Source organism: Poecile atricapillus, chromosome 21 (genome assembly GCF_030490865.1).
Source record: "Poecile atricapillus isolate bPoeAtr1 chromosome 21, bPoeAtr1.hap1, whole genome shotgun sequence".
NCBI lineage: Eukaryota > Metazoa > Chordata > Aves > Passeriformes > Paridae > Poecile > Poecile atricapillus.
In genome coordinates this window covers 5,036,361-5,056,481 of record NC_081269.1, presented here as the reverse complement: position 1 = coordinate 5,056,481, position 20,121 = coordinate 5,036,361, and the positions used below count along the sequence as shown (strand labels likewise).

The 20,121-nt window shown below is 42.8% G+C and overlaps 2 protein-coding genes across 2 annotated transcripts in view; one reads left to right on the top strand and one right to left on the bottom strand.

The window, feature by feature from the left end:
* NUFIP2 (nuclear FMR1 interacting protein 2) overlaps nucleotides 1-9,296 on the bottom strand; it is a 42,584-nt gene extending 33,288 nt beyond the window's left edge. Inside the window, exon 1 of the mRNA XM_058854518.1 lies at nucleotides 8,284-9,296. The gene's annotated coding sequence lies outside the window, so the exon portion shown is untranslated. The remainder of the gene's footprint in view (nucleotides 1-8,283) is intronic.
* A 290-nt stretch (nucleotides 9,297-9,586) lies between these two features.
* Nucleotides 9,587-20,121, top strand: part of TAOK1 (TAO kinase 1) — a 68,766-nt gene continuing 58,231 nt past the window's right edge. The window contains exon 1 of the mRNA XM_058854508.1: nucleotides 9,587-9,939. The gene's annotated coding sequence lies outside the window, so the exon portion shown is untranslated. The remainder of the gene's footprint in view (nucleotides 9,940-20,121) is intronic.

Sequence of the window (20,121 nt, the reverse complement as noted above, 5' to 3'; positions counted from 1 at the left end):
TCGTTTGCATAACAACATATTGCTCTGAATACAGAGTAATGCCTGGGAGCTCTGGGGTAGTCCAGGGCATTGGGCAGAAGGTGCCTGGTCTAGACAGTTGTTTTCTCTGGAGTGCCCTAGAGTTGGCTGCCAAGTTTGCTGGGGCTCTGTAGCAGGTGCAAAGCACAGGCAAAGTAAAAGTCAAAGGAACTGGATTTAATAGAATGAAGCCCAGAGATACAAAAGGAATATTGAAGGATATAAGATATGAGGTAAATGAGAGGAGGAAAAAAATACCCCAAACTGAAACTGGTGTGTTTAAGACAGGGACAGATGAGTCAGATCTATAAAGAAGGAAAAAGAGAGAAACTGTATCAAAGTTTTTGAACAGCTGTCATCCAACCCTCCCTAGAAAACTTGCCTTAGGATTATTGCTGTCTGCAGCTACAGTGAATGTTTTCCCAAGACACCTCAGTGATGTTAACAATTCCACACCTTCCCCATTTGGAACAAGCCCCTGATGCAGCAAAAAGAATCAGAATTTCATCAAGTCAGACTTCCAAGTCTCTCTCATGTATTTTTTCCCCCAACTTTCTTCTAAAGGTAGTTTGTTAACAGTTCTTACACTAATACCTACATAATGCTTCTAAGGTGAGCCACTCCTTTTTTCGCTGATGCAACTTGCACTTGCTTTCATGAATCAGCACAAGCCACATATCTCCTCCACAGCCGGATCAGTGCCTGCTAACAGGATGAACTGTCCCAGGCAAACACTGGTGACCTGTTGCAAACAGATTTGATATGCAGAGCATCACTGTATTGCACTGGGCATTTCAGCAGAAGGAGCTGGTTTAACTCATTTGGTCCCAGATAAGCACTAATCTGTGTTACACACTTTGCACAGGAAAATTATTATTTGCACAGGAAAATTTCCTGGCACACTTTGTGCCAGGAAAATTAGCTGACCGTTAACTAATATCTTATAACATGTAAATTAAAATTAGCTTAATAAGAATTTAGATTTTTAGTCAATAGGTTGAAATGGCATGGACAGAATGGTATTGTTTAATATGCTGTTATTTTAGCAGGACAGAATGGAACTGTCGCAGTTCAGATCAGGCACAGAGATGAGGCCAGCAGCAATATGTCAAGACCTGTTGGATCAAAAAGCTCAATGAAGTGTTTTGTGTTTCAACTTCCCCCAGACCTATGCACAAGACTAGCAGCAAACCTTACACAGTGAAAACATTTTGGTCAGATGAAATAACATAGTAACATGTTGCATTATTTCCATGCTGAGTTTAAGCAGCTTTTGTTTGGGACACTGCACAAATAGGATAACAAACACAGCACGATGATCTATCAATTCCTGCATGGTGGACCCATGCTCCTGGTAGCAGAACTTTGCCAGTGTAGGGAGTAACTACTTCACCTTTCATAATTTCTCTAGATTCTTAGTTTTCATCCATTATCACACAATCTTATTGTGAGAGCACTATTGGCATCATCACTTGTCTCAACAGATTATTCAATGGAGAGATCCTATCACCATCTCCACAATGCAGATATTTTTTCTAATAAATATCGAGAAACTGATTTTTTTTTTTTTTTAATATTTCTACACCTGTTCTATTTTCCGGTGTGGAAACACCAGGCATACAGTAACAAATCACAAGCAGCTCACCCCATAGACGTAGACAGGGGTTATCCACCAATTGTGTGGATCCCGGCAAGCACACACACCACGCTGGAGCTGACGACTGCAGTTGTTCCCAATCTCCTCTAGGGAGAGCAGTCGGAAAGGAAGAGATGGAACTGCAGTGCACATGCCAGCTGGGAATCGGTGACTCAGGATATTCAGTCACAAATGTTGTCTGTCCATTTCCAGCTGAAGGCAGGGAGCAGCAATGAGGTTTGAGCTTGATTCAGGAGGAGAATTTTACTAGAACCCCAGGTATGCTTTACTATGTGAAAGAAAGATACTAAAAATCAAGACGTAAATCAAGAAATAGGACTTCAAATATGATCAATCATTTAAGCTAACATCCCCACAGATGAATGCAACATGGATTGCACTTCTATGGGGCTTCCATCTCTTACATCCTAGTGCATCACAATGTGGATCCATCAGATCATCCAGGAAAGGTATGCCTAGTCTCAAAACATCATCCAGGCCCTGGTCTCTGCACAAAGAACATTAGAGACATTATTTTTTAGAACTAGATGTATTTTGTGTGCACATGCACAGTGCTTAATACTAGAAAATGGGCAGATTCATCAACTTATTTCACCATGGATTCACAAAAAAGTACCTGTCTTATCTCTGTCTGTAAGGAATCATGGATAAAAAGGCCTAAGGTTGCCTATCTTTTCCTTACAAAGGAAATGCATGCCTTGATTCTGTGATCTGCTACACCTTCCTTAAAGAAGGACCGGAATGTAACATATATCTACTCAGAACAGGATTTTTGCCCTCTTCCCTCGCCCTAAAATAATAATGATCCATGTTCCCAGACTCAAGATAAAACAGTATTAAGAAATGCAGAAGTCATGCTACCATCTACCTAAGGCAAAGGGTAAGAAAAGAAACTCACCAAGTCAAAGTTCATACAGGAAAAGCAGATCTGCAGGAGGGACGTACCTACATTCAGACAGGTGCCAGAGTTCATCCCAAGCACAGCAGAGGATGCAGTGACTTCTACAAAGTTACTGACACTCTGTGACAAAGCAGGTCTGTGGAACCAGTGAGGAGCTGTAGCTTTGAGAAACCAAGAGACCATAACTCTTGCTACTTATGGACAAAGCTTCCAGGATGACACAGAAAACTTTGCCACATACAAAAATTACCTACAGCAAAACAGGAGCAGACATTCACAGGTCCTAAGAACAGCAACCAGACCAACAGCCAGGGATTTCCCTTTCAGTTCAAGTAGCAGCAGATATCTGTGTACCAGAAGCCCCATTACTGACATAGGAAAAAAAAAAATAAAGAACAAAATTCTTTAGAAGCTGTGATAAATAAAAAGGAACCATCAGCTCTTTCTTGTCTTTGGAAATAACAGAGCATCTCTTCCCTGATATGTCCCATTGACTCTTGAATTTTCCCACCAGCACTGACTTCTGTTGCTGTCTTGAATAGTACAGGTGTTTTTTTAAATAAAAGCAGGGATAGGCAGGCTTAGCACCAAGAGATCCTCAGAAATCTTAAAGAATATTCCTGGTCAGGGCATAATTGATTTCCAGGGAGATGTTTATGATGTATGCATTATCACAATCTCAGAACTTCATTCCCACCTATTTAGGATTCCCACACTGGATTACAACTTGCCTTCACATAGGAGATGTTGAAGCTTTCAATGAGGTCACGCCAGACTCTGACAAGCACTGATGGGTGAGTCATGCTGCAGTAGCCAGAGATACTAGCAACACATTTATTAATCTGTATGCAGTCTAACTCATTTTCTGGTCTAGAATCTTATTCAAGGGTGAAATACAGTGTCTCAGAGATAGGCGACTGCAGAATTGCTGAAGAGCAAGGCCACAGTTTCACAACTGTTTTACAGATTATAAGAATCAGCGCCTGGAAGCACATTTACAACAATGTAAAATGTTGTTTTACCTATAAAGTCTATAAAACAGGATATCAAGATCCAGATAGGGTCAACAGCAGAGCTGTGCATTGCAGGTCACTGGAAAAGCCACCAAAGCTAAACAGAATATAGGAGTTGTCAGGAGAGTTCCACCAACACTTGTCCAGCAGTTCCAATCATCCTCTCCAGCAAACTGCTCTTCCAGAGGCTACCTCCCTGTACCACGGTCAGCTGGTGTAAATACACATCCCTACACCAGCCAGTCTAGGACAAAGGCCAGGGTAGTCACAGCACTGTCAGGGCTGGGTCTGAGCTGAGATAGCCAGCACTAACCCAGCAGGGTCAGCCACAGAACAAACTTTCTTCTGCTGACTCAGCTGTGAGGGAAAACCTGTGGAGAAGGATTAGGCCAGACAACAGCGACTTTTTGAACCGCCACGGGAAAATTCTCCATGGAAGCTTTGGAAATGTGGCAAAAAGGACACAGAAAGCCACGGAACAAGTGAGACATGGGGAATAAGTGCATGACAGCAGAAAAAAACTTTCGTCATCTTGGCTAAACTACTGGACAGCCAGGAAAAAGAACCAATAATGAAGGGAAGAGACAAAGTAAATCTAGAAGAAATCCTGCAGACAAAGAACAAAGAAATTAAATGCTGTTGTATTTTCATTGCTGCAAAGCTAAATTAAGCTTCCTAAGTCAAGCAGACAAATAATTGGTTTAGATTTCTATTCAGAAGACAGCATGGGCAGCAAGTGCCAGTGGAACAACTAACAAAAGGTGTCTTCCCTCAGAGAAAGCAAGCCAGCAGATTGCATAACTGAAATGAGTTTCCTCCCAGTTTCACATTATTAGTCACCTTTCTCCCTTCTCTGCCAAAGGCTTCTTCCTACCCATCCATCCAAGGACCAAAGCCAAGGCCTTTCCTGAGCTGCTTCTTTCCATCAGTCACTCTTCAAGATCAAGGACTCCATAATACTGATCCTTATACCCACTGCAGGTATTCTGAACCAATGCCAGAGTAAAACGCCCTCCAGGCCTGCTGTTGGGAAAAAATCTGAGATACCTGAACAGACTCTCCCTGTACTCAGTTGTCATGGCCTAAAAAAACAGTTAGTTCTGAACTTCTGAAAATATTTCAAAGCACATTTATTGCAAAAACCCATCAAAGAGCCCTCACTAGCAGAAGACAAGCTGCCTAGAGTCCCTTGGAAACCTGTTTGAGTCAGGTGGGAATAACCTACTGGCATTTATTTGTAATTGCCCATCATGGCAGTGGCTGAGGAAGGAAAGGCTGTTGAGTCACACTGCAAGCCACTTTTCCACTTTTGTCTGGTTTCCCAGAGGGCAGAGTGGGACAAGTCAGAAGGCTGAGATTCTGTTTATGTCTCTGACACTCATTTCCCATATGACCTTGGCAAGTACTTCTTCTTATGCCACCATCTCCCCATTTCTTAATAGCTAAAACCACTCAACTCATGGAACAATCATAAGTGCACAGCAAGGAGCATCTAATAAGATGTAAGAGAAGAGTGAAGTATTATAATTGTCGTAGTAGAATACAAAAGCAGTTACGTAATAATGTGAGTATTGCTTCATTTTTGTCCTTACAACACAAACTGTCAGAGGGACACTGTCAAACACAGTATCTTCATCCCAGTGGATGCACCCAAGCATTTACATCACTGATACAAAACCAGATTGTTGTAATCTGGAAGACTCTACCTCGTTTATTTTGACCAGCCTTTCTCTAGAACATGTTTTTCCTGTATAACCTCATAACCCATAATAATGGCCCAAACTGCACTATAGGAATGATGGCAGGTTTCATGTGCTAGTAAAATCAAAACAATTCCTCACTTGTGCATTGCACAACTAGTCACTCACTAAAACACACAAGTGCTTATCTTCTCTGCAAGTAGAGAACAAGCTGAAAGTTAGTTTCTAAATTGGTACGTCATACATACAATGAACACTTTCTAAAAATCTCAATGGCATGTGTCGCCCTGAAAATTAAACCTTCTGATCTTGTTTTCATAGTTTCTACTTTCCCAGGAAAGTAGCTATAAACATGGATGTTTATACATTCTTTCTAAGAAACGTCTTTTGATGGACGTTTTGCACAGTGTGATTGGGAAGGCAGTAACCTAACTATCCAATCCCTGGACATTGTCGAGAATATAAATACTAGAGTCAGAAAAATAAAAGTACTTTTTCCCTGTTATACACTGAACCATGTCCATGTGAATCGTTCTGTGTCATATAGCAACAGGCATGAAGGAATCAAATTGGTTAAATTACATTCTGCTTGTATGATGACAAGTTTCCCAAAAAAACCCATTGGTAACTACTGTTCACAACTGCTATATAATTAATAACCAAATTTCTCTGCTTCAAGTTCTACGATTTCTCCTAAAATTTACAATTGTTTGCTTAAAAATGGCCAGATTCAAGCAGCATTTGGACTGAAGGCTGAGGAAGGCATGGCTGTAATTACAGCACCTGAAACTGTGCCCTAATCACACTCTTATCTTTCTTATCTACTTCAAGTATTTATAAAGCAATGATTACTGTACTAGGCCCCATCACTGCTCTGAGTTAGTTCTGAACCAACACCTTCATATTGCCCTAAGAAGTTTACACTGCTTGAACTGGTGTCATTCTGCTGAGACAGAAAGGCGAGTTTCTCATCACTTAAAAGTCATTAAAAAAAATAAACTATGACACCTCTAAAGGAGCAGAGGTGTTAACCCCAATGTCCTGGCCAAACTCCCAGCTCGAGCAATTACAATGTGCCTTGAATAAATTCTTGCCACAGTTTCCGTTGGACTTAGCATTGTTCTCTACTTCCGCTCCTACAATATCATGGAGAGGTGGTGCATGCTCTTAAGGCTCCTGTCCATACTGCAATGTCATATGGGTCTACTCCAGGACCAGCTCTGCAGCAGCACATTGGGAGTAATGTGTTGAAACCAGTTCTGCCTGTCTAGCTGAACCGCTAGGCAATTTGTAATATTTATTTATTGATGTTCTGGCACCTCCTTCAGACAGAATTAACTTTGGGTATAGCTATTTGACAGATCGACTGGTGCAAATCCCAGATGTAGACATATATAAACCTGTTTAGTTCTTTTTTAAGTGGACTAAATTTGCATCAGAAAATTAGCAAATGAAGCTGAACTAACTTTCTAGATGCTTACTATGGTCTTTTGAGAAAGCAACAAGAACATGCCTAGTGCGATGAACTAGGAAAGCTAAATGTGCTGTTTAGTTCAGCTGGCGACAATAAACATAATTTTCATACTGGCTGTTCCTTCAGAATTTCAGTGAACTTTTTCCAAACAGTCTGTTCACAGAATACACTGTATATTTTTGAAGCAGTCACTGAATACATATCAAATGCAGATCTAGCATTTCAAGTAAAATACTTGATAGTTAAGGGTAAAGCATTATTCACATTTTTCTGCAAGAGACTAAGAGACTAAGGATTTTTACCTAGACCTCTCATTATCTTCATGTGTGTACTACTATGAGCTGAGGCCCAGACTCTCTGCTGGCATTTGCTGGGTTAGCTCCATGGACCTCACTAGCTCTCATAATTCATGAGCTTTACAGGCAATTTGTCTGCAGGAAGAAGTACAAGATCAAGATTCAGAAGAACCTGATTCCCAATTCCACCTTTTGACCCTGTGGGCGGATCACTCTCCCTTACTGCTCCATTTTGTCCTATCTCCAAAAGCAAATGATACCCACTAATTTGTCAAAACAAGTACGAAACCAAATTAATATCAATAGGCCACGCTGAGCAGATTCACATTAAACACTGTTCTTCCAACATTTGAAAATACAAATGTTTACCTTTCAAATATGCCCTTAATTTCCCCAGAGGGGTGTCTCCCATATTTCACAAGACAGAAACTGTAGTTTCAGAAAGTGGATGGTTTTATTTTTGTGTCATTACAAAAATGCCTTTTAACTTGTCAAATGATACACTACAAATATCTTTGGCAGATGAATGAAACCAAGTTTCCTGTCATAGCTGCCAACTTCAAGGTTGAGATCATCAGATAAACCTTTAGTTTGCCTCTCCCAATACCCACAACAACATATGTTTGAAGTGATCCACATTTGTCTCACTTTTCCTATTGGGATTTGAAAAAGCAAAGTATCAGGCCACTTTGGGACAAGTTCACAAAACTCTAGATGTGGTCCACAATTGTCATGGCCAGTAACATTCCTCAGGCATCCCCCATCTCAGGTTAAACAGTCCCCAGTAGCTTTGCCTGTCTAAAGGTAAATGAAAAGTTTACTTAAATCATATCCAGCACCACCTCAACACCTGCTAGATACAAAGCTTTCTTATGATACAAAATATCTGTTAGATTATGTGGAAAATAAGAAAGTTTGTTTCATCTGTTTTATTTCAGCAGTAGCAATAATACTGGATTTACAGAGTTGTATTATTTCATACTGGGGACATCTCAAAATTTAGTATTTGCAAGGTAATTTATAACAGAGTGCACTGTGCCTTCAGTGTAATTCTGAAGTCAAAAGCGGAAGCCACCCCTACAAACACCTTTGACAAACTTTGTGTCTTATGTAACTGTTTCTATTCATTTATTATCAGAATGTCAGTACAAATTGTTATTTTGATGATTCCTTGTCCCCATACTCCTGAAAGGGAAAGCAACTATAAACACAAGGGAGACTGACCTCAGTGATTTCCTCTGTTCAGACCCGAGCACAATGCGCCCAAACACCATGACAAGGAGAAGTGGACTGTTTAGAATTCCTCCAGCTGTAATCTACAGTAAAAACAAATAAACAAACACGTTACTACAAGATGCGATAATTAATCCCTGCATGAATCTAACTGTTATCTCTGCTTCGTAGATGGAGATACCAAAGCACACAAAGGCTCAACAACCTACCAAGTTCAACACCCCACCACTGAGAGCCAAGAGTACAGTTTAGAAGACCATGTGCTCAGCCCATGAGATTTTTTTCCCCTCTTCTGGCCACAACCTAGATACAGCTTGGCCAAGGGCAGGCTGAAATACACCCATTTGGTGAGGGCACTTGCACTAGAGCAGTCATCTACCACCTCCTCACTGCCTGTAGCTGAGCTGCTCCTGGCCACAGGCAGCTCCACTAGGCTCCATGTCCTCCAGCCAGCCTGCCCCAAACCCACTGTCCCCTGCCACCCATGCCAGGCCTCTCTCCTACCCCTCTTCTCCCTACCGATGTCCAGGCCACATGTACCCCATTCCTGAGGCACCCATGTCTCTATTCCCCCACACCTTTCCTCAGGCCTGCTGCCCCCCAAAACCGTGGCCGAGCTCAAATGGCCTCAGCAACAGCTCTGCACCATCTTCTCCCTCAGGCCCCTCTCCGCCCTCAGTGTCCCACATGGGGCTTCCACAAAACCTCTTTCCCAAACTCCCCTCAGCACCCCGACATGGCAGCTCTCTCTTGTTCTCCTATCCCTCAGCAACCCCTCACCTGTCCCCTAAAACCGTCCCTCATGCCAAAATCCCTCCTGGCAAAACTCGTCACAGCTGGTTACTCTCTCCTCACACCAACGAGCCCTCCCCAAGAGCTCCTCACACCAAAGGTTCCTCCTCATAAAAGCCCTCACAGCCGGCTAACCCCCTTCTCACAAGAGCCCACCTGACCAACGACCTCTCCCCACCGATCCCCTCACACCCAGGACCCCTCAGACCGCCGCCCCCTCCCCACGCGGCCCCGCCTGCCCCCGCGCCACCACTGCCCCTCCACCGCCCCCTCCCGGCCCCGCCCCTGCTCCCCCCGCCGCCCCCAGCCCCTCCCGCCGGCCGCGGTGGTGGGGGGGGAGGGAGAGGGCGGCGAAATCTCGCGAGAGGGGCGGGCGGGGGCCGCTGGCTGCGGGCAGCGCGGAGCGGCGGCGGCGGCGCAGCCGGAGCCCGGGCGGCGCTGAGGGGAGGTGGCGGCGGGGCGGCGGCAGCGATCGCGGCCCGGCACACGGACCCGCTCCGCCGCGGCGGCACGGCCGGCGCCGCCCGCCCTCCCGCACGCCGCGCCTCCGCGGCGCGGCCTGGCCGCGGCTCGGCGAGCGGGGCCCAGGCAGCGGCGGCGGTAGTGGTGGCGGCGGCGGTGGCGGCGACTGAGCGCTCCGCCGCATCCGCCCTGCCATCTTAGGTGCCGTGCCCCGCCGCCTTTGTGCCCGCCGCGCCCGGGCACCCGCGGGGGCCGGGCCCGACGCCCCTCCGGGGGCGCCTCCCCCCGTGGGGCCGCCGCCCCTTGCCCCGCTCCTCCTCCTTCTCCTCCTCCTCCTCCTCCTCCTCCTCCGCGGGGGGCCGACCGGCGCTCCCAGCCCGGCTGCGGCGGAGGGTAAGGCAGGCAGCGCGGCGGGGGGCTCGGTCGGGGCGGCCCCGGGAGGGTGCGGGAGGAGGTGGGTGGGGGGGGCGGCCCGGTGGGGCCGGCGCCTCCCCCGCTGCGCTCTGCGGCAGTGCCGCAGGGTCGGGGCCGCCGCCGCCGAGCACCGGCGGGGGAGCGGGCGGCGAAATGGCGCTTCCCGCGGAGGGGCGGCCGCGGGCGGAGGGGTGTTCCCCGCTGTCAGGGGCCGCCGGAGGCCCAGGGCTTGGGCCGGGGCCGGCCCCGCGGCCAGGCGTGCCCAGCGCCGCGGCCCTTTTTGTCTGCGGCTCCCCCGGGGGCTCCGCCGGCCGAGCCCCGATCCCCAGAGGGGGTCGTGGGTCCCTCGGAGACCCGCGCGGATTTATGCCCTTTTATTTTTTTTACCCTTTAATATTTTTTTTTTCTCCCTGCCCCTCGCTCCTCCCCAAGCGGTGAGTTTTCAGTGTATATACCATTTTGTTCGGTGCTGGTGTGGGGTTTGGCTGAAAGTGACCTATTTTAAAGACCTTTTATTGCTCCCCCCACAGCAATGCATGTGGCGGCCGATTCCGTTACCCAAATAGCGTTTCCCAACCATTTTAATTTGTCAGATTAAAACATCTCATGGAGGCTGGATTTCTGTAACCCGCGTGTGGGTATGTCGTTAGAAATATCTCTCACCCCGCTTTGCTGCAAGCATCTTTGGAGCATCAGAGTTCACCTTTGTCACTGTGAAAGCAGAAATAAATATCAAGGCGATACCTGGGAGATGCAGTTGTACCATTGTGTTGGGCGCGGTACAAGAAATGGGGGGGGAAGAGAACCAGAGATTAAAATGGTTGTTGTCAAATGTAGATCTTTACATGCCTTTGGAAGAAAATATTGGTAACAGCCCTGAGGACTTTTAATATATTTTCTTAGAAAAACGTTTCATGTTTATCGTGCTTGTCTCTGCTGCTTATCATGGTACAGAGTATTTCATTAGGTGGCATTTTAGTGGCTCTGTTGGTTAAATAGCAGTTGCATTAACTAGTTGAACAAATTGTGTCCTTCACCTTTGACTATTGCATTTTGAGAGCCCTTACAGCAGTGTGCCCATGCACACCAAAGGCGGATTAATAAGATAATACTTAAAGGTTTGGATGTTATTGATTCCTTACTATTAATACTATTTATAGTGCGTTTGACATGGCTTGTGTTTTATGTATTTGGATAAAGATTATCATCTTGGAATGTTTCAGATGAAACGTTTCAAAAATACCACCCCAAATATATATATTTATGTATAAAATTGGACAATATAGTTCAGATCTTCAGTGTCTGAAAAACAGCTCTAGTAGATAGCACATAATAGTGAAAACCGTGGAAAATGGATACATTTGGACACTAGGGAAGGTTTGTTTTCATATTTCAGGATTACTGAATAACATCTTCTGTTGCAATAAATGCAGTTTTTGGTATGCTTTTCTTGAGCCTACTTTGAGCCTACATTTTCCTTGCCTTTGTGCCTCCACATAGTGTGTCATAGTTTTTGCTACTTATGTCCAAGGGCAAACCTAATCAACGATTGGTTTGAGCCTTCATATTAGATTCTCCACAACATTGGCCTAGTTCTGACTGGTATGTTTGCCATTTTTAGGACTCCTCTTCCTTTTATCTGTAGACTGAAATACATTGATAAACTTGAACCTCAATTTGTCCTTTGAACTTGAGAGGATATTTTGTTCCTCAATTAACAATATTTCACTGAAAAGAAGGTGATTCTGATAGAACAGCTTAATTTTAATCCTGCTGAAGTAAAAACTCTTTGGATAGTTGGATATTATTTTTCTTTTTAACTAGACTGAATTAAGTGTTGCCTGTATGGGACCAGATGTTGGCATTAAAATTATGTACAGATAAGGTGGCTTACGCCTCAAGTTAGACTATTTGAAAAAGTTGTCTGTGCCCTGCTGTTAAATTCCAGTGTAAGCTAAACTGAAGAATTTTAAATGTTTACTTCCAGCTAAATAACATTTCCAGTTGTGCAGTTTTCATCTCTAGCTCTATTCACCAGTTTTTGTCTCCAGAATAACATGTTTTTAATGAGTAGTAAGACAGTCTCAGGTTTTATGCTTGGTGAGATTCATTAGAAGAGAAGCAAATATCACACTAATAATTACATCTTCAGATGTATCCTAGTAGTGGATTTCCTGTAATGAGGATGTTTTGTAGAGAACAATAGATATGGCAGCAATTTCAGAGATTTGTTTTAAAGATGTTGTAGGTAGCTGACTCTGCAGTAGTGAGTTCCACTTTGACACAACCCTTGCATACTCAACAGCACATTAGGTGGTTTCCAGGTACTTGGTTTTCAGGTGTAATTCTCTTTCTAGCAAAGACAGGCTGGATGTCCTGCTGCTGTTGTCTCTTGTCTCTGTCACTTCTGCACAGATACAGTTCTGATCTAACTTCATAGGGAGTAAGGTCATTTGCAAAATATGCCTCATAGAAGTTTTTTTGACAGTATAGGTATTTTGTCAAGTAAGAAGATAATTAGGATTTATCTGGCTCTCTTTGTGATCCGGAAGTGGTGAGGAAGCTATGGTAAATACCACTTGTCTTACTCCATTATCAGTGTGTTTTGGAGAACACTTCCGTAATCACTAAGATCCTATCTTAGAAGCATTTTCTGTTGTGTTCCTACTCATATTAAAATCATGTAAACAACATACTGTTAGATTGAAGTGCATACTAGAAATTATAAAAATCTTCGGTGTTACCAGGCATGAGCCACGCTCTTGACTTCTGAATGGCAGTGGTGCTGTGTGGCCATTACCTTTTTCCTGTTCAAGTATGCTGTGTAGTGTCAAGGATTTACTTTTATTTCCTTTTGTGAACCTGGACAAAGGAAAGAGCTGAAGTACAACCCTGGAGTGGAGTTATATGTGAACTGGAAAGTTTCCTTGGTCTGACAGCCAGGTTTCAGTTATGTCCTCTCCTAGTTAACCATGCTCGGGACAGACTTGCCTGTAACAGGACAGAGAAGGATGATTTAATACTTTCTGAGACCCACATCTGTCCTTTCTTCTATGATATTGAGTGTGTCCTGCTCTTCTCCACAAAGTGCTCATTCTGGATGGACGCTGTGCAGGATGAAGCCTCGCTGTGTGCAGTGCTCTCTGGCAAGTTCCCCTTATGCTGGAAGTTGATTGAGATGTGCAGTCCTGTCCTCCACCTGCTTCTCCATGTGTCATTCCATTGGCTCTGTTTTTTGACCCTGCTCAAGCAGAAAGCTAAACTAAGGAAAAATACAGTTTTGTGTCAGCTTGGTGGTCTGAAATGGCTCAGTGCACAGTGAGGTGAGGTTAGAGTCAACCCCAGGGACTGGGCTGCACCACAGCCAGCAATAAAGTTTAAAGACAGAGGTGGCTCGTGGCACTTTTTGCTAAACTTGTAGTGGTTAGGTTTCAGGATTCTTTGTTTTTATTGTCCTTTAACATGCTGAGGCATTACTGATCATACATTGATTTCTCTGTGGAGAAGAGACTGAAAAAAATTCAGTGGACAAAGGGTAAGAAAATCACTAATCCCCTCATGTGAAGTTCCAGAGGGAGATCACTTCCTGTGAAAAAAATTAAAATATAAAAACATGAAATCAGAGGTTAAGTGCAAAGTGTCTGAGGGGAAGAAATGTGCAGAATATAGTAGTAAAAGATAGAGCTGTTTAAAAGCAGAGTAGACTTTTACACACTTTCCTTGCCTCAGTGCTCATTTACAGTACAGAACATGGAGGAGGGAATACTTTCTGAAGGCCCTTAGAAACACAATGGACATTAGCCAGCACAGTGGGGGCTCCAAGCATGGTTTTTAAAAGAATTTTTTAACAAATATTTGATGATCACTGGAATTACAGTATTTTTTAAATTATGGAAGGGAAGCTATTAAGAACTTCTAATACTTAATCAGAAATCAGTGCATTATTTCTCTTGATTTTTTTTTTTTTCATATTCTGCTAAATCTTTGTTTCTTTGCCAGAAGAAAAGGCAAGGTAGCCACTGTAAACATAGCATGAAATTGCCAAAGCAGCAGTAAGTTTTGTCTAAACAGAGAAGTTTGTTCAGTTTAATCAGAGCTTGCTGAGGACAGATCTACAGCATTAGTTACACACCTATAGCTTGGAGGTGAGGTTTTCTTTCTCTTAGGGGTTGGTGAGGACAGTCCAACATGAGTTAGAGTGATGGTGGCTTCTTAATACAACTGGACAGTAGATTGTAAGTTTTGCCTGCTGTATTGCCTGTCTGGAAACAGTTTTGATTTTTCTTCAGAGGTCAGGATTGGGTGACAGCATGAAATTTACATATTGAGTATTGTCCTTAGGATGGAAAAGGCTGGAAGTGTTTTGTTTGGGGGAAAAGTTAGATCTTGAGGAAAAAAAGTAAAAGTCACAAAACTCTTAATGCTGGCAGGCTCTTCAGTTTTCTGTGCCTGTGATCTTCCAATGACCCTTATTACACTCCTGGCTACAGCCATGCAAATATTTTCTTTAGAGTGAGATGTAATTTTATAAAAACAGTTTTCTCCTACGCTCATTGAATGCAGCATGTTTACAGGGCAGCCTCCTATCAGAATTTTGGGGAACAGTGCCTGTGAGTTTCATTGGAAGCTTTTATTGCATGTCAGCTTTGTCAGTCCATATTTGAAAATAAAATTTTGATGTTTACCATTAATCTCAGAGACTTTTGCTATAGCTTTAGACTGAAAGCCAATATGTATTACACTTGAACTTTTAAAATGTGGATAATTGCTTTCAGCCTTACACTTAGCTCATCTAAACTTTAAAATTTCTTTTAGCCTTGCACTGCTAGACACAGATTTTGAGGGATTAGGTCCTTAGGATCAGTCCTTCTCTTTGTGTTGCTGGTTCAGCTTCAGTTCACTCTGGTCTGGCTGATTTCTGATGTCTGGAAAGCTTTGGGATCCAGGAGCATGGGAAAGAGGAATATGCATGTGCAAATATGTTGAAAGGGTAGGGACCATTTGTTGTAACACTTTTGGCTTACTCCCCATCCATGTGTTCAGACTGTTTTCCAAGCACCCTGCAATCTTTCCTCTTCCCTGACATTCTACTGCTCAAGGGCAGTAACAGACCCATGAGCCCATGCCCAAAGAAATGTTGTACTGAGATTTCTTGGAAAGAATTTCATCTGCTATTGCACGTTTGTTATTTTTGCCTCCTTCACTATTCTTAATATGTAATTCTCATTTCCCACCTCAGTCCCCTTTTAATTGTTGAATGTCCCTCCCTCTCCAGCCGAGATGAGAGGAGAGGTTATTTTTGCTAGTGCTGTTTCTCAAATAGGCCACGGGTATCCAGTAAGTAGTGCAATAACTTTCTCCACCAGTTACTAGGATTTCTCAAGCTGTGTCTCTGTGGCAGTGCAACATGTTTCTCCTTTAGTTCTGGCTTGCAGTTGTCACTAACATTAACTCCTCCCAGTTCCCACTTCCTTGTAACCCAATCTGAATAAAGATCATGGGATTTGAATGTGCCTTGCTTTGCTGCTGCTGCTCTGGATGTTTGGGTTGTCTCTGTGTACTTTGTAAACTGTGTGCTGTGATCTTCTTTTTGGCTTTGCCTGTTCCAAGGAGCAGTTGACAGTTGTTAAAATCAGTTCTGGGCCAGCTGTGATTTGATGCGATTAAACTGTGTTAAATGTGTTCCAGAACTGTTTCCTGGCCTAGATAGCAAATTAGTTAAACCCTGGGTTTGGAATCTATTTTGGTATGATTTGGCCTTGTACCCCTAGGTAAGGCGTGTCCCTCTGAGGGTCAAACAGAACACAGGGTCTGTGCACAGCGCATGATCTTCTGCCTTTAATCCATCACTCTCCTGTGTCTCCTTGGGCTTTTTAAATTAGTCTTTGCATATTGAAGTCTTGAGAATTATGTACTGGGCTGACTGCAGTAATGTGGTTTTGCTGCCCATAAAGACCAAGGTGCAGTGATGTGATTTTCCCTGGCATCAGCTGAGCTGGTACAAACTCTACTTCATACTTGCTTGGTACATCTGAATATGCAGCTAGACTCTTAGATTGGAAGCCTTTTATGAAAGCTTGCAACTTTAGTTAAAAAAAGAGGGTAACCTGGCCTTGACAAAAATTCCTGCTGTCTCCTAGAAGTGCATGTCAGAGTTGGGAAGGAAATAATGATACATTTCAGAGGCAGTACCTTGCAGAGAATGCCAAGCTCCATTTTTATTATGGGTTAATTGCCGTATAGGCAAACCCTGAACTCTTACCTGTGTTTTCAGCTTAATTTTCCTTCTTCCCTTTCCACACAAACCCCCCTCTAACACATGCTTTGAAGTGTTTAAAACTAGGTTAGTCTCTGGCTGGAGGTGTGTGGTAGAACCTCCTTTTAATTCTTGCTGGGACCTGCCCGTTTTGCAGCAAGAATGCAGGCAAACCCATCTGAATGCTGATCATCTGTCCTTTGTAAGTGATGGAAGGTTATTTTTCCCTTCATTTGACACAGTACATGGGCAAACAAATCCTAGAGCATCTCCATTCCAGAAGCCACCTTGAGTGGCCAGGTCTGACCAAGCTGAAGTGCCCATGGAGGTGAGGGAATTTGGCTTAGTGAGGATGCTTGGGCTGAATTTAGGTGATTGCATGACAATCACTGGAGATATTTCCTTCTTCTGCTCTCAGATGTTGCTGTCAGCTGCTAGCTCAGTAGTTGACCACATTCTTAGCAGATCAGCCTACACAGATGTCCTGAACTGACCAGAGAATTCAACATTTCTATTGCTGACTGGAAGGACAAAGCACAGGGAGCCAAACACTAAGATAATCTGTACTTAAGAAGACATCTGAATATGTGGTTTTTTATCCAAAATAAAATACTATGGAAGAAGGAAGTCTTCATCCTCACCTTTGCTTTGATTTCATTACAATACTGATGATGTAAATTTATTTGCAAAAACAAGACTGGGCAAAAGATTCGTTCCTGATTTGACAATAACAAGCAGAGTCCTTTGAATACTAGACTAACATGAAAATACTTTATAAAGTACATAATTTACCTTAACTAGCTCATACTTACTCACAAAAACATAAAGAACATTTAAAGAATTATTTGTTAGTTTATTGAACAAAAATTTGACATGGAATATTTGATGCCCAGTTTTTAAAAATATTTTGGAAAAGCCCCTAAATTTTCTCAAATATTTTAGTGCTTTTTCTTGAATGGCCCTTTTATTTTGAAAATACTAATTAACACATTATTTTATGTCTCTTATCTTTTCCTCTGTTGCTGGAATTGGTAACTGTGGGCCACTGTACAGGTGGGCCATCACACTGGGCTCTGTAGCTTTTCTACAGTGGCTGGTCCAGCACCAGGGTGTGTGATCCTCATTTGAGTAGTCTTCCCATAACTGTGGGAATCCCTGGTACAGAAAATTAATTACTCTAGTGACTATAAATTGTTATAATAACAATGTTTTCTGTAGGTATTACAAATATTTTATGTTTAAACAGAAATAGCTATAATTAATATTAATATGGTAAATGAAATATTAATACACTAATAGAAATCTAAGCTATAGCAAAGAAATATTATCTTACATATGTGATGGTTTTATACTTTTCTCTGAATTAGCAGGAAAATAATAGTAATTCCCTGCTCTGAATTTCATCCACAAATCTCAAGGTATTTCAAATGGACGATAAAGGCCTATTTATTTTCCACTTTTATGAGATGGGGATACTGAAGTTTAGGTTGAGAAATGAGTAATTTGCTCAGCATGGCTGGTGATGATGGGGTAGAAGAATTTGTCTCCTTTGTCCCCAGTTAGCATCAGAACCTCCCAGCTTGTAAGGTGGAAGCAGAAGTGTAAGAGTGCTTTTCTGGTGGAGTGTGGTGGAGCAACATAGACCTCAAAGTTCTGCAGGACCACTGTCCCAGATCTCCCTCTGAAAGTCTGGCTGACCTGCTGAAAATGCAGGGGATGAGGTTTCTTGTTTCACCATAAGAGCACTATGTAGATTTTCTTACCATAATGGCAATTTAATGCTGGTCATGAATAAACTGGCTAAGTTTTGAAATTTTTAATATTCTTTGTTACTATGGTGAAACTTTTTGCTGATTTTTATCTTTACATAAATCTGAAAAGGGCTTTTAATGCATTGTAAATCAGTCCCTGAACTTGATGAACAACAAACTTAATTTTTTTCATTTTTGGATTCAGTCACACATGAATCCATAATCCATGATCCCCCATAACTGGGGGCTGCCCATCTAAGTAAAAAAATATTCCCATGCGTACAAAATTGTAAGACTTGGGTATTGTCTGGACATTTTTATGGAGATCTGTGGCAGCAGAGTGGATCTTTTCACCCTGTTTGTGCAGTCTCTGCCACAGCTGAATCTCACCTTTTCTTTAGGGTCTAGTTATTGTGTAATGCAAATGTGCACTGCAGTAAAAAGCTGAAAGGGTTCTCACCTGGTGCCCTGGGAAGAAAAAGGAGTTTCCAGCCCCTGTGCCTGTTGGGAATCCATAAGATTGCAGAGTGAGCCATTGCTCAGCTCATCACCAATAACTTTCATCTGTTCTAAATTCTACTGTACCTGTCTCGGCAGAGAAGTTTGCAGTGTGGGGATTCATTTAAGGCACATCTATGCAGTAAAATAGCTGGGGCTTACCTGGAAATAATAAAACTAAGAATTTTGTTGCTTCAGTCATTCTTTTAAATAAGAATAACCTCCAGAAATCATTAAAACCTTGAAATCTGAGTACCTGTGTGAAAGTGCTCATTATTTTGGGACCTTGTTTTTCTGGGGGATTTTTGTTCCATGTTGCCACAGACATGGAGTGTGAAATTTAGCAAGCTTTCTCCAAAAGCTGCTTTCAGCTTTGAAACTAATGTTACCTGTGCTGGTTTGAAGTGGTTCGTACCTGTTTATTATGCCTGTTGCAAAATTTACCTACCTATTTACATAGGTGTTGGGGAAACAAGGATGATACGGAGCAGCATGAGTGGAAGGAAAGGATGGGGTGAGTTGTGATTCTACTTGTCTGCTTATTTTCTGGTTTGGAGGCAATGAGTACCTGCTGATTTAGGGGTTTTCTGTATGTGATTTCATGCCTGTGATTAGCATTTCTAAGGACATGACACATACAGTCTCACCACTTAAATACATTCTGTAAATATGTAAACAGAAAATTACAGAGATGGTCATTGTCTGACTGTCCTGACTGGTCTCCAGAGTCAACCCAACAGGATTTGGCACGCTCCGTTGTGCCCATCTGAGACAACACAGCTCCGACTTCAAACTTTGAAACAGAATTCCATGTTGGATTGGAGTTATCACCTATTTTTGATGCTTCCTTAAAGGCAGTAGCTTGTCTCATTTTCCTTTTAATCACTGGAGCAGAAGATTGAGATCTTTAGAAAGACAATGGAATGCATTTAGTGTTTCAAAATTGGAAGTCAAATTCTATAGAAAACATCAGCTACTTTACAGAAGTCTAATTGCATTTGATCTGACATAAGCCATTTGTTGATCTGAAATCAACCATTGTTATGAGAGGATTTCTCAAGGTTGATGATCACAGAATATTCTGAGTTGAAAGGGGCCCACAAGGATCATCAGAGTTCAACTTCTGTGGCCTCAAGAATCCCACCATGTCCCTGATGTCATTGTCTAAACGCTTCTTGAACTCTCAGCCTGTGACTGCTTCCCTGGGGAGCTTGTTCCAGTGCCCAAACACCCTCTGGATGAAGAACCTTTTCCTACTGTTTAATGAATAGTAATAACAAGACTTTTGAGTTCTGTGGTGTAATGAGATATCCTCTGTGACGGCATATCTTAAAATATTTTTCTGGACTAAATCTGAGAATAGCCCCTGGTTAGCTGATGTTCCTGTTGGAGCATTGTACCTAAGTTAATAGCAAGGCTAGGTTTGTTTTGCTGCTTTGAGGAATTATTAGTGTTCTGTCTGAATTGAGCTTGTACATGAGGTAGAGATGGCAATCTTCTTAGTTTCCTGTTCAATTACCAAAAAATCACAGCAAAAGTAATCAAAGGCTTTGTCACCATTGTGCTGTTCAATAGCTATAAATGGAACCATGTGACCACTGAATATTTAGTAACTTCCACTTCTGTAATTCTCTTTGTTTCTTTCCTGCTTTTTGT